The sequence below is a fragment of the Lepidochelys kempii genome, chromosome 10, assembly GCF_965140285.1.
Source record: "Lepidochelys kempii isolate rLepKem1 chromosome 10, rLepKem1.hap1, whole genome shotgun sequence".
In the NCBI taxonomy this organism is placed as follows: Eukaryota; Metazoa; Chordata; order Testudines; family Cheloniidae; genus Lepidochelys; species Lepidochelys kempii.
The window spans coordinates 38,550,056-38,564,161 of NC_136389.1; the positions used below are offsets into that span (position 1 = coordinate 38,550,056).

The following is a 14,106-nucleotide window of genomic DNA, read 5'->3' on the forward strand; positions in this document are numbered from 1 at the left end:
GTTCTCTACTGCTCTAAGAAGATATCCAATAAAAGCAGAGAAGACAGGCCCCGATATCGCTACAGCAGAAAACAAGCTTCCTTCATACATTATGGAGGACAAAAATGGCGTAAACCTGGTGTTTTTTAAATCCTTTGTAGGGCACCCAGATTTCTACTGGCCAGCCACTGCTTAGCAGCTTTGAGAAACTAATTTATTTGGAAACCCTCTGCTCACCTAGATTTTGACTGGTTCCTCTTAAGTGGCTAGAATTATTTTGAGGACAGTTGAACTTCTTTGTAGCTCTGGGGCAGCAAAATGCTGTCCCTGCAGATTTACTGCCATAGATCCAAGTAATCAATGACACTGAAGGCACTGAGCCATGATTCTTGTTTTGGAAACAAGCCTGGAATTAATCTGCCAAAAGAGATATTTGAAACATGACTCTTTGTGCCTGAGGCACTGTGGAGTATTGCTCCATGACAGAACATGGGGATACAGCAGTGCAGGAATCAGGCCGTATGGGGACCATTTCTGGATAAGGTAAGCAGATGACAGCTGGCCAGAGAGCCCATTTCAGGGAGTGCAGGGCGAGACCCAAAGATCCCAGTACTGTGCATTTTGCTTTCACTAGGTTCTAATAGTAGGACCTTTTTATTAATTGCTGCAGCAAGCCTGCAAGGACCCCTCCCCACCCCAAACTGCTGAGCCGTTTGTTTGTATTATAAATATAGAGCCCTCCTTTCATTTTTCTCCCAAGATCTCAAAGCACTTTGCAAATGTTAAGTTTTGCAAGCCTCCTGTGAGGAAAGTAGCAGTATAGCCATTTGCAAAATGGGAGAAACAGACAGAGGAGAAGCACTTTCCCCAAGGTCATATAGAGTCTGTGTCAGAGCCAGGGCAGGCAGAACCCAGGTCTCTTGACCCCCTAGTCTGCTACTCTAACTGCAGTCCCTCCCACTGAGGTTCTAGCATTTGAGAAATGGCAGTGTGCCATAGGAACTGCCATGCACAGCAGTTTTAATCTATGCCTTATCTTAAGATGCTGGCTGCTGGCCATCTTCTAGGCAGCTGCTCACATGTGTGGCAGTCTTGGGAAGGCTGCAATGGTTCTGAGTTGTTTAGCCAAGAAACACTTTACAGCATCATTGGTCTTGAATCTGACCCCACCGGAGCCCTCTGCACCTTCCTCCTGTTGACATTGCCACTCCAGTAAGTGTTTTAGTTGAATGGATTTATGCAACACAAACCCCCTGGCCCCAGAAGCTGGGCAGTTCTATCTAGATGCACTTCATGAGCCTTTCAGGTGCTGGTCAGATGGGTTTCCTCTTTGCCATTGTCCCACTTAAGTCAAAGGAGAAGTATTAATTTGCAGGAGACCAGATTTGGAATTTCCCCAATCTTTGGAGTTTTGGAAGAATCCAAGTTCCTTTAAGGTTGCTTTGGACTGGAAATCCCCATGTCTTGCATCATCTTCAGAGATGGCTGCATAACAAGGGAGAGAAGAGTCAAAGGACCCTGATGTTCTATAGCTAAATATTAAGCACCTTGCTTGAGAGGGACAGTGCTCCCTTTCTGGCTTTGTGCTCACAAAGGCAGCAGTGAACAAGCTGTTTGGAAAGCTCCCCATTCCTCTGAGATTCCCCTGTTAGCTAAATGAAGAGGGAGATGGACACAGTTAGCTCTGTACCAAAGCTCCAGTGCCGGGAACAGTTACCAGCACCAATGCTACCTTTCTAGTCAGTACCTGGCATCTGCCACGAAAGGGAAGACCCTGTTGTAGAAGAACATGATGGTTAGGACTAGGAGCCAGTAGTGAAGTGGCAGTCACCAGCCATCCTGAACCGGCTGTAAAGAGAAAAGCACCCTAGATTAATAGGATGCAAACTACTTCCAACTTCATAACTATGTTACCTTCTTCCTCTACTATTCCATGAGAAGGGCCAGATGATGACTGGAGTCCGAAAGGTCACTCATTCACCTCTGGGAGTTGCTGTGCCCCTCTACACCCACACACCACCCTTCTCTGGCAGTGTGGTCAAGTGCTTTTCCTTCCCTTCATAAAAGTCTATAGCAGCAAAAGACTTTTCTGAGCCCAACTTGCAGCTGCCAGAGGCAAACCATGGGATGAAGCACAGCAGGGATGTAGGTATAACTAGGAGTTATTAATGAAGGGAAATACCAGAATATAACCAGTACATTAAGAATGGAAAACTGTCATTAAGACCTTCCCTCAGGGTATACTCTTCTGAAGTTTAATGGATCTGATGACCTGAAGCAATGTCAGCCCTGTTACTTGGGACACTAACGGTATGTCTACACTGCAATTAGACCCCCGTGACTGGCACATGCCAGCTGACTCGGGCTCACCAGGATGTTTAATTGCAGTATAGACATTTGGGCTTGGGCCACAGCCTAGGCTCTAGGACCCTGGAGGGTCCCAGAACTCAGGCTGCAGCCTGAGCCCTGAATGTCTACACCACAATTAAACAGGCCCTTAGCCCAGCTGGGCTAGTCAGCTGGCATGGACCAGTCACGGGTATCTAATTGCAGTGTAGACATACTCTTGGAGAGTGTAGCACAAAGACTGGTTCTGCATTGGAAGGAAGATGGGCTAGTTCTGACCAGATTACTCTGTAAATCACACAAGAGGAGGCTAGAATCTCATCTGTATTCACAAGCAACTTGCACAATGAACTCAGGTGAATGTTTGCTGACCCCTCATGCTCAGAGTCCTGGCTCTGGTCTCCAGTAGGCTGCCAACATGTATTCTCTTTGTTTAGTTTAATTTTCATGATCCCTTGTTGTTTGCAGCTGCAGAAGCCTAAGCCCTGGAATACACTTTAGGAGTTGAGGTCGAATTTAGCAGCGTTAAATCGATTTAACCCTGCAACCGCCCACAGGACGAAGCCCTTTTTTTCAACTTAAAGCGCTCTTAAAATCGATTTCTTTACTCCACCCCCGACAAGGGGATTAGCGCTGAAATCGGCCTTGCAGGTCGAATTTGGGGTACTGTGGACGCAATTAGATGGTATTGGCCTCCAGGAGCTATCCCAGAATGCTCCATTGTGACCGCTCTGGACAGCACTCTCAACTCAGATGCACTGGCCAGGTAGACAGGAAAAGGCCTGTGAACTTTTGAATTTCATTTCCTGTTTGGCCAGCGTGGCAAGCTGCAGGTGAGTGCATAGCTCCTCAGCAGAGGTGACCATGATGGAGTCCCAGAACCGCAAAAGAGCTCCAGCATGGACCAAACGGGAGGTACGGGATCTGATCGCTGTACAGGGAGAGGAATCTGTGCTATCAGAACTCCATTCCAGTTTTCGAAATGCCAAAACATTTGCCAAAATCTCCCAGGGCATGAAGGACAGAGGCCATAACAGGGACCCGAAGCAGTGCCGCGTGAAACTTAAGGAGCTGAGGCAAGCCTACCAGAAAACCAGAGAGGCGAACGGCCGCTCCGGGTCAGAGCCCAAACATGCCGCTTCTATGATGAGCTGCATGCCATTTTAGGGGGTTCAGCCACCACTACCCCAGCCGTGTTTGACTCCTTCAATGGAGATGGAGGCAACACGGAAGCAGGTTTTGGGGATGAAGAAGATGATAATGATGATGATGAGGTTGTAGATAGCTCACAGCAAGCAAGCGGAGAAACCGGTTTTCCTGACAGCCAGGAACTGTTTCTCACCCTGGACCTGGAGCCAGTACCCCCTGAATCCACCCAAGGCTGCTTCCTGGACCCGGCAGGCGGAGAAGGGACCTCCGGTGAGTGTACCTTTTAAAATACTATACTTGGTTTAAAAGCAAGCATGTGAAAGGATTACTTTGCCCTGGCATTCGTGGCTCTCCTGGATGTACTCCCAAAGCCTTTGCAAAAGGTTTCTGGGGAGGGCAGCCTTATTCCGTCCACCATGGTAGGACACTTTACCACTCCAGGCCAGTAGCACATAGTCGGGAATCACTGTAGAACAAAGCATTGCTGGCATTCAAACAACATCCGTTCTTTATCTCTCTGTGTTATTCTCAGGAGAGTGATATAATTCATGGTCACCTGGTTGAAATAGAGTGCTTTTCTTAAGGGAACATTCAGAGGTGCCCATTCCTGCTGGGCTGTTTGCCTGTGGCTGAACAAAAATGTTCCCCGCTGTTAGCCATGGGGAGGGGCTAGCCACATGGTGGGGGGAGGCAAAATGTGGCCTTGTAACGAAAGTACATGTGCTATGTATGTAATGTTAACAGAAAGGTTTACCATGAAAGAGTGTACCCATTGTTCTATAAAATGTGTCTTTTTAAATACCACTGTCCCTTTTTTTTCCTCCACCAGCTGCATGTGTTTCAAGGATCACAGGATCTTCTCCTTCCCAGAGGCTAGTGAAGATTAGAAGGCAAAAAAAACGCACTCGCGATGAAATGTTCTCTGACCTCATGCTGTCCTTGCACACTGACAGAGCACAGACGAATGCATGGAGGCAGACAATGAAAGAGTGCAGGAAAGCACAAAATGACCAGAAGGAGAGGTGGTGGGCTGAAGAGAGTAAGTGGTGGGCTGAAGAGAGGGCTGAAGCTGAAAGGTGGCGGCAGCGCGATGATAGAAGGCAGGATTCAGTGGTGAGGCTGCTGGAGGATCAAATTAATATGCTCCAGCGTATGGTTGAGCTGCAGGAAAGGCAGCTGGAGCACAGACCACCGCTACAGCCCCTGTGTAACCAACCGCCCTCCTCCCCAAGTTCCATAGCCTCCATATCCAGACACCCAAGAATGCGGAGGGGGGGCCTCCGGCCACCCAGCCACTCCACTCCAGAGGATTGCCCAAGCAACAGAAGGCTGGCATTCAATAAGTTTTAAACTTTTAAAGTGCTGTGTGGCCTTATCCTTCCCTCCTCCACCACCCCTCCTAGGCTACCTTGGTAGTTATCTCCCTATTTGTGTGATGAATTAATAAAGAATGCATGAATGTGAAGCAACAATGACTTTATTGCCTCCGCAAGTGATGATCGAAGGGAGGAGGGGAAGGTGGTTAGCTTACAGGGAAGTAGAGTGAACCAAGGGGCGGGGAGTTTCGTCAAGGAGAAACAAACAGAACTTTCACACCGTAGCCTGGCCAGTCATGAAACTGGTTTTCAAACTTCTCTGATGCGCACCGCGCCCTTCTGTGCTCTTCTAAGCCCTGGTCTACACTAGGACTTTAGGTCGAATTTAGCAGCGTTAAATCGATTTAAACCTGCACCCGTCCACACAATAAAGCCCTTTATTTCGATTTAAAGGGCTCTTAAAATCGATTTCCTTACTCCACCCCTGACAAGTGGATTAGCGCTTAAATCGACGTTGCCGGCTCGAATTTGGGGTACTGTGGACACAATTCGATGGTATTGGCCTCCGGGAGCTATCCCAGAGTGCTCCATTGTGACCGCTCTGGACAGCACTCTCAACTCGGATGCACTGGCCAGGTAGACAGAAAAAGAACCGCGAACTTTTGAATCTCATTTCCTGTTTGGCCAGCGTGGCAAGCTGCAGGTGACCATGCAGAGCTCATCAGCACAGGTGACCATGATGGAGTCCCAGAATCGCAAAAGAGCTCCAGCATGGACCGAACGGGAGGTACGGGATCTGATCGCTGTTTGGGGAGAGGAATCCGTGCTATCAGAACTCCGTTCCAGTTTTCGAAATGCCAAAACCTTTGTCAAAATCTCCCAGGGCATGAAGGACAGAGGCCATAACAGGGACCCGAAGCAGTGCCGCGTGAAACTGAAGGAGCTGAGGCAAGCCTACCAGAAAACCAGAGAGGCGAACAGCCGCTCTGGGTCAGAGCCCCAAACATGCCGCTTCTATGATGAGCTGCATGCCATTTTAGGGGGTTCAGCCACCACTACCCCAGCCGTGTTGTTTGACTCCTTCAATGGAGATGGAGGCAGTACGGAAGTAGGTTTTGGGGACGAAGAAGATGATGAGGAGGAGGAGGTTGTAGATAGCTCACAGCAAGCAAGCGGAGAAACCGGTTTTCCCGACAGCCAGGAACTGTTTCTCACCCTAGACCTGGAGCCAGTACCCCCCGAACCCACCCAAGCCTGCCTCCTGGACCCAGCAGGCGGAGAAGGGACCTCTGGTGAGTGTACCTTTTAAAATGCTATACATGGTTTAAAAGCAAGCATGTGAAAGGATTACTTTGCCCTGGCATTTGCGGTTCTCCTAGATGTAGTCCTAAAGCCTTTGCAAAAGGTTTCTGGGGAGGGCAGCCTTATTTCGTCCTTCATGGTAGGACACTTTACCACTCCAGGCCAGTAACACGTACTCGGGAATCACTGTAGAACAAAGCATTGCAGTGTATGTTTGCTGGCATTCAACCAAAATCCGTTCTTTATCTCTCTGTGTTATCCTCAGGAGAGTGAGATATAATTCATGGTCACCTGGTTGAAATAGAGTGCTTTTCTTCAGGGGACACTCAGAGGAGCCCATTCCTGCTGGGCTTTTTGCCTGTGGCTAAACAGAAATGTTCCCCGCTGTTAGCCACAGGGACGGGGGAAGGTTGAGGGGGTAGTCACGCGGTGGGAGGAGGCAAAATGCGACCTTGTAACGAAAGCACATGTGCTATGTATGTAATGTTAACAGCAAGGGTTACCCTGAAAGAGTGTAGCGACTGTTTTATAAAATGTGTCTTTTTAAATACCGCTGTCCCTTTTTTTTTCTCCACCAGCTGCATGTGTTTCAATGATCACAGGATCTTCTCCTTCCCAGAGGCTTGTGAAGCTTAGAAAGAAAAAAAACGCACGCGCAATGAAATGTTCTCCGAGCTCATGCTGTCCTCCCACACTGACAGAGCACAGACAAATGCGTGGAGGCAAATAATGTCAGAGTGCAGGAAAGCACAAAATGACCGGGAGGAGAGGTGGAGGGCTGAAGAGAGTAAGTGGCGGGCTGAAGAGAGTAAGTGGCGGGCTGAAGACAGGGCTGAAGCTCAAATGTGGCGGCAGCGTGATGAGAGGAGGCAGGATTCAATGCTGAGGCTGCTGCAGGACCAAACCAGTATGCTCCAGTGTATGGTTGAGCTGCAGCAAAGGCAGCTGGAGCACAGACTGCCACTGCTGCCCCTCTGTAACCAACCGCCCTCCTCCCCAAGTTCCATAGCCTCCACACCCAGACGCCCAAGAACGCGGTGGGGGGGCCTCCGGCCAACCAGCCATTCCACCACAGAGGATTGCCCAAAAAAAAGAAGGCTGTCATTCAATAAATTTTAAAGTTGTCAACTTTTAAAGTGCTGTGCTTAAAGTGCTGTGTGGCATTTTCCTTCCCTCCTCCACCACCCCTCCTGGGATACCTTGGTAGTCATCTCCCTATTTGTGTGATGAATGAATAACGAATGCATGACTGTGAAGCAGCAATGACTTTATTGCCTCTGCAAGCAATGATTAAAGGGAGGAGGGGAGGGTGGTTAGCTTACAGGGAAGTAGAGTGAACCAAGGGGCGGGGGGTTTCATCAAGGAGAAACAATCAGAACTTTCACACCATAGCCTGGCCAGTCATGAAACTGGTTTTCAAAGCTTCTCTGATGCGTACCGCGCCCTCCTGTGCTCTTCTAACCGCCCTGGTGTCTGGCTGCGCGTAACCAGCAGCCAGGCGATTTGCCTCAACCTCCCACCCCGCCATAAACGTCTCCCCCTTACTCTCACAGATATTGTGGAGCACACAGCAAGCAGTAATAACAGTGGGAATATTGGTTTCGCTGAGGTCTAAGCGAGTCAGTAAACTGCGCCAGCGTGCCTTTAAACGTCCAAATGCACATTCTACCACCATTCTGCACTTGCTCAGCCTGTAGCTGAACAGCTCCTGGCTACTGTCCAGGCTGCCTGTGTATGGCTTCATGTATGGCAATTGCATTACGGGGTAGGCTGGGTCCCCAAGGATAACTATAGGCATTTCAACATCCCCAGTGGTTATTTTCTGGTCTGGGAATAAAGTCCCTTCATTCAGCTGTTGAAACAGACCAGAGTTCCTGAAGATGCGAGCATCGTGTACCTTTCCCGGCCATCCCACATTGATGTTGGTGAAATGTCCCTTGTGATCCACCAGTCCTTGCAGCACTATTGAAAAGTACCCCTTGCGGTTTATGTACTTGCCGGCTTGGTGCTCCAGTGCCAAGATAGGGATATGGGTTCCATCTATAGCCCCACCACAGTTAGGGAATCCCATTGCAGCAAAGCCATCCACTATGACCTGCACATTTCCCAGACTCACTACCCTTGATATCAGCAGATATTTGATTGCGTTGGCTACTTGCATCACAGCAGCCCCCACAGTAGATTTGCCTACTCCAAATTGATTCCCGACTGACGGGTAGCTGTCTGGCATTGCAGGCTTCCACAGGGCTATTGCCACTTGCTTCTCAACTATGAGGGCTGCTCTCATCTTGGTATTCTTGCACCTTAGGGCAGGGGAAAGCAAGTCAAAGTTCCATGAAGTGCCCTTACGAATGCAAAAGTTTCGCAGCCACTGGGAATCATCCCAGACCTGCAACACTATGCGGTCCCACCAGTCTGTGCTTGTTTCCCAGGCTCAGAATCGGCGTTCCACTGCATGAACCTGCCCCATTAGCACCATGATGCCCACATTGCCAGGGCCCATGCTTTGAGAGAAGTCTGTGTCCATGTCCTCATCACTCTCGTCACCACGCTGACGTCACCTACTCGCCCAGTTTCGCTTTGCCAGGTTCTGGTGCTGCATATACTGCTGGATAATGCGCATAGTGTTTAATATGCTCCAAATTGCCAAAGTGATCTGAGCGGGCTCCACGCTTGCCGTGGTATGGCGTCTGCACAGAAAAAAGGCGCGGAATGATTGTCCGCCGTTGCCCTGACAGAGGGAGGGGCAACTGACGACATGGCTTACAGGGTTGGCTTACAGGGAATTAAAATCAACAGAGGGGGTGGCTTTACATCAAGGAGAAACAAAAACAACTGTTACACAGAATGGCCCCCTCAAGGATTGAAATCAAAACCCTGAGTTTAGCAGGCCAATGCTCAAATCACTGAGCTATCCCTCCCCCCGGTATTTCAGGCAGGACTGGATCTCCATTATACTTTTCAAGGTGCCCCTGACAGACCACACCGAAATGATTGTTGGCCATTGATTTCATGGAGGGAGGGAGTGGGGAGCAAACGAATACAAAACAAATCTGGTGTATTTCTTGTTTTGATCCACTCCATCTATCTTTTACATCTCTGGCTGGCAGCAGATGGTGCAGTAGGACTGCAAGCCATCCTCATCTCCTGGCTGCTCAGCAGAAGATGGTGCAATAGGACTGCTGGCAGGACTAAAGAGAATGACCTCGTCAAGTCACTCCTAATTTAGTCTCTGCGCCCATGTCTGCCCAGGCGCTCCTGACCGACCTTAGGCGGCCAGGAGCACCTCGGACACGATGACGATGGTTATCAGGCCTATTGCACCATCTGTTGCCACAAGGCAATGGGTTGCTGCTGCTGTGTAGCAATGCAGTACCACGTCTGCCAGCACCCAGGAGACGTACAGTGACAGTGAGCTGAGCGGGCTCCATACTTGCCATGGTATGGCCTCTGCACAGGTAACTCAGGAAAAAAGGCATGAAACAATTGTCTGCCGTTGCTTTCGTGGAGGGTGGGAGGGCCTGACGACATGTACCCAGAACCACCCGTGACAATGTTTTTGCCCCATTAGGCATTGGGATCTCAACCCAGAATTCCAATGGGCAGCGGAGACTGCGGGAACTGTGGGATAGCTACCTTGTTTTTTCCTCCCCCCCCCTACTGTTCCTCAGACGTTCTTTTTAAACCCTGGATTTGTGCTGGAAATGGCCCACCTTGATTATCATACACATTGTAAGGAGAGTGATCACTTTAGATAAGCTATTACCAGCAGGAGAATGGGGTGGGGGGAGAGAAAACCTTTTGAAGTGATAAACACCCATTTTTTCATGGTCTGTGTGTATAAAACATCCTCACTGCATTTTCCACTTTATGCATCCGATGAAGTGAGCTGTAGCTCACAAAAGCTTATGCTCAAATAAATTGGTTAGTCTCTAAGGTGCCACAAGTATGCCTTTTCTTTTTTGCATATAAAACTTGGATAAGTGGCATTGGCTCCCTTTTCTGGCTAACATCAGCTACTGCTATTGCAAACTTCAGTCACAAAATAAACACAGCAGAGACAAGAAAAGTCAGTTAGCTCATGCCAGAACCTCAAGGCTCTGGAGAAAAAGGTGGTCTGTATTCCACGTACCACTTTCTTGGACTCTTGCTGGATAACCCCATCCAAGCCAAGCTGCTTCATGCCCACTTTGTCCAGCACGCTCACTGTGATGGCCAAAATAAACCCCAACATACAGAGCAGGATACCTGCAAACACAGAAGAGATTTTAGGACTTTCCTGGAGGAGAGAGAGCTGAATGACAGAGCCCTCTGCACAATTCATGTTCCTGGCTTCTCTCTTACAACATGACTAGTACTTCTCCATTGATCCACAAGTTGGATTCTTTGCAATGTATGGATCAGCACAAGGCTGGAAAGTTTGGGTTGCAAACACTGTAGGGTCAAGTTTTCACTGATTTTATAATAAGATCTGATAATATAATAAGATCTGATTGCCTTCTATGATGAGATAACTGGCTCTGTGGATATGGGGAAAGCAGTGAATGTGATATATCTTGATTTTAGCAAAGCTTTTGATACGGTCTCCTACAGTATTCTTGCCAGCAAGTTAAAAAAGTATGGATTGGATGAATGGACTGTAAAGTGGATAGAAAGCTGGCTAGATTGTTGGGCTCAACAGCTTGATGTCTAGTTGGCAGCCGGTATCAAGCGGAGTGCTCCAGGGGTCAGTCCTGGGGCTAGTTTTGTTCAACATCTTTATTAATTATCTGGATGATGGGATGGATTGCACCCTCAGCAAGTTTGCGGATGACACTAAACTGGGAGGAGCAGTAGATACACTGGAGGGTAGGGATAGGATACAGAGGGACCTAGACAAATTAGAGGATTGGGCCAAAAGAAATCTGATGAGGTTCAATAAGGACAAGTGCAGAGTCCTGCACTTAGGATGGAAGAATCCCATGCACCCCTACATACTAGGGACCGAATGGCTAGGCAGCAGTTCTGCAGAGAAGGACCTAGGGGTTACAGTGGACGAGAAGCTGGATATGAGTCAACAGTGTGTCCTTGTTGCCAAGAAGGCCAATGACATTTTGGGGTGTATAAGTAGGGGAATTGCCAGCAGATCGAGGGATGTGATCGTTCCCCTCTATTTGACATTGGTGAGGCCTCATCTGGAGTACTGTGTACAGTTTTACGCCCCACACTACAAGAAGGATGTGGAAAAATTGGAAAACGTCCAGCGGAGGGCAACAAAAATGATTAGGGGACTGGAACACATGACTTATGAGGAGAAGCTGAGGGAACTGGGATTGTTTAGTCTGCAGAAGAAAAGAATGAGGGGGGATTTGATAGCTGCTTTCAACTACCTGAAAGGGGGTTCCAAAGAGGATGGATCTAGACTATTCTCAGTGGTAGCAGATGACAGAACAAGGAGTAATGGTCTCAAGTTGCAGTGTGGGAGGTTTAGGTTGGATATTAGGAAAAACTTTTTCACTAGGAGGGTGGTGAAACACTGGAATGCGTTACCTAGGGAGGTGGTGGAATCCCCTTCCTCAGAAGTTTTTAAGGTCAGGCTTGACAAAGCCCTGGCTGGGATGATTTACTTGGGGATTGGTCCTGCTCTGGGCAGGGGGTTGGACTAGATGACCTCCAAAGGTCCCTTCCAACTCTGATATTCTATGATTCTAACTGTCAATAATAAGGCAGAGTTCAAAAAAAAAAAAGCCACTATAACACAAAGTCCTGCAAAATAGAACACTCCTCTTCCCAGTTTCTGCTTCTCCCTGAGGAGAAGGTCAGAAGGAACCATCATGATCATCTAGTCTGACCTCCTACATGTTGCAGGCCACAGAACCTCATCCACTCTCTCTTGTAATAGACTCATAACCTCTGGCTGAGTTACTGAAGTCCTCAAATCATGGTTTAAAGACTTCTGGTTACAGGGAATCCTCCACTTACCTTAGTTTTTTTAAACCTGCTTCTCCACAGCCCTTCCCAACTGGTGCCTTCTCATGCAACTCAGGGCCCTGCAGGAGCCTTCTTAGGCCTGCTCCACACCTAAAACTTAGCCCTGGTCTACACTAGGACTTCAGGTCGAATTTAGCAGCGTTAAATCAATGTAAACCTGCACCCGTCCACACGATGAAGCCCTTTATTTCGACTTAAAGGGCTCTTAAAATCGATTTCCTTACTCCACCCCTGACAAGTGGATTAGCGCTTAAATCGGCCTTGCCGGATCGAATTTGGGGTACTGTGGACACAATTCGATGGTATTGGCCTCCGGGAGCTATCCCAGAGTGCTCCATTGTGACCGCTCTGGACAGCACTCTCAACTCGGATGCACTGGCCAGGTAGACAGAAAAAGAACCGCGAACTTTTGAATCTCATTTCCTGTTTGGCCAGCGTGGCAAGCTGCAGGTGACCATGCAGAGCTCATCAGCAGAGGTGACCATGATGGAGTCCCAGAATCGCAAAAGAGCTCCAGCATGGACCGAATGGGAGGTACGGGATCTGATCGCTATTTGGGGAGAGGAATCCGTGCTATCAGAACTCCGTTCCAGTTTTCGAAATGCCAAAACCTTTGTCAAAATCTCCCAGGGCATGAAGGACAGAGGCCATAACAGGGACCCAAAGCAGTGCTGCGTGAAACTGAAGGAGCTGAGGCAAGCCTACCAGAAAACCAGAGAGGCGAATGGCCGCTCCGGGTCAGAGCCCAAACATGCCGCTTCTATGATGAGCTGCATGCCATTTTAGGGGGTTCAGCCACCACTACCCCAGCTGTGTTTGACGCCTTCAATGGAGATGGAGGCAACACGGAAGCAGGTTTTGGGGATGAAGAAGATGATAATGATGATGATGAGGTTGTAGATAGCTCACAGCAAGCAAGCGGAGAAACCAGTTTTCCCGACACCCAGGAACTGTTTCTCACCCTGGACCTGGAGCCAGTACCCCCTGAACCCACCCAAGGCTGCTTCCTGGACCCGGCAGGCGGAGAAGGGACCTCCGGTGAGTGTACCTTTTAAAATACTATACATGATTTAAAAGCAAGCATGTGAAAGGATTACTTTGCCCTGGCATTCGTGGCTCTCCTGGATGTACTCCCAAAGCCTTTGCAAAAGGTTTCTGGGGAGGGCAGCCTTATTGCGTCCTTCATGGTAGGACACTTTACCACTCCAGGCCAGTAGCACATAGTCGGGAATCACTGTAGAACAAAGCATTGCTGGCATTCAAACAACATCCGTTCTTTATCTCTTTGCGTTATCCTCAGGAGAGTGAGATATAGTTCATGGTCATCTGGTTGAAATAGAGTGCTTTTCTTCAGGGGACACTCAGAGGAGCCCGTTCCTGCTGGGCTGTTTGCCTGTGGATAAACAGAAATGTTCCCCGCTGTTAGGCACAGGGAGGGGGGAGGGTTGAGGGGGTAGCCACGCAGTGGGGGGAGGCAAAATGCGACCTTGTAATGAAAGCACATGTGCTATGTATGTAATGTTAACAGCAAGGTTTACCCTGAAAGAGTGTAGCAACTGTTTTATAAAATGTGTCCTTTTAAATACCGCTGTCCCTTTTTTTCTCTCCACCAGCTGCATGTGTTTCAATGATCACAGGATCTTCTCCTTTCCAGAGACTAGTGAAGATTAGAAAGAAAAAAAAAAGCACTCGAGATGAAATGTTCTCCGAACTCATGCTGTCCTCCCGCACTGACAGAGCACAGATGAATGCATGGAGACAAATAATGTCAGAGTGCAGGAAAGCACAAAATGACCAGGAGGAGAGGTGGCGGGCTGAAGAGAGTAAGTGGCGGGCTGAAGAGAGTAAGTGGCGGGCTGAAGACAGGGCTGAAGCTCAAATGTGGCGGCAGCGTGATGAGAGGAGGCAGGATTCAATGCTGAGGCTGCTGGAGGACCAAACCAGTATGCTCCAGTGTATGGTTGAGCTGCAGCAAAGGCAGCTGGAGCACAGACTGCCACTACAGCCCCTGTGTAACCAACCGCCCTCCTCCCCAAGTTCCATA

The 14,106-nt window shown here is 48.8% G+C and overlaps 1 long non-coding RNA gene across 1 annotated transcript in view; it reads right to left on the minus strand.

Annotated features, from left to right (window-relative positions):
• Positions 1-1,734: 1,734 nt before the first annotated feature.
• Positions 1,735-14,106, minus strand: part of LOC140917982 (uncharacterized) — a 29,440-nt gene continuing 17,068 nt past the window's right edge. The window contains exons 3-4 of the long non-coding RNA XR_013636414.1: positions 10,225-10,340; positions 1,735-1,827 (exon numbers count right to left, since the gene is read on the minus strand). This is a non-coding gene — a long non-coding RNA (uncharacterized LOC140917982). The remainder of the gene's footprint in view (positions 1,828-10,224; positions 10,341-14,106) is intronic.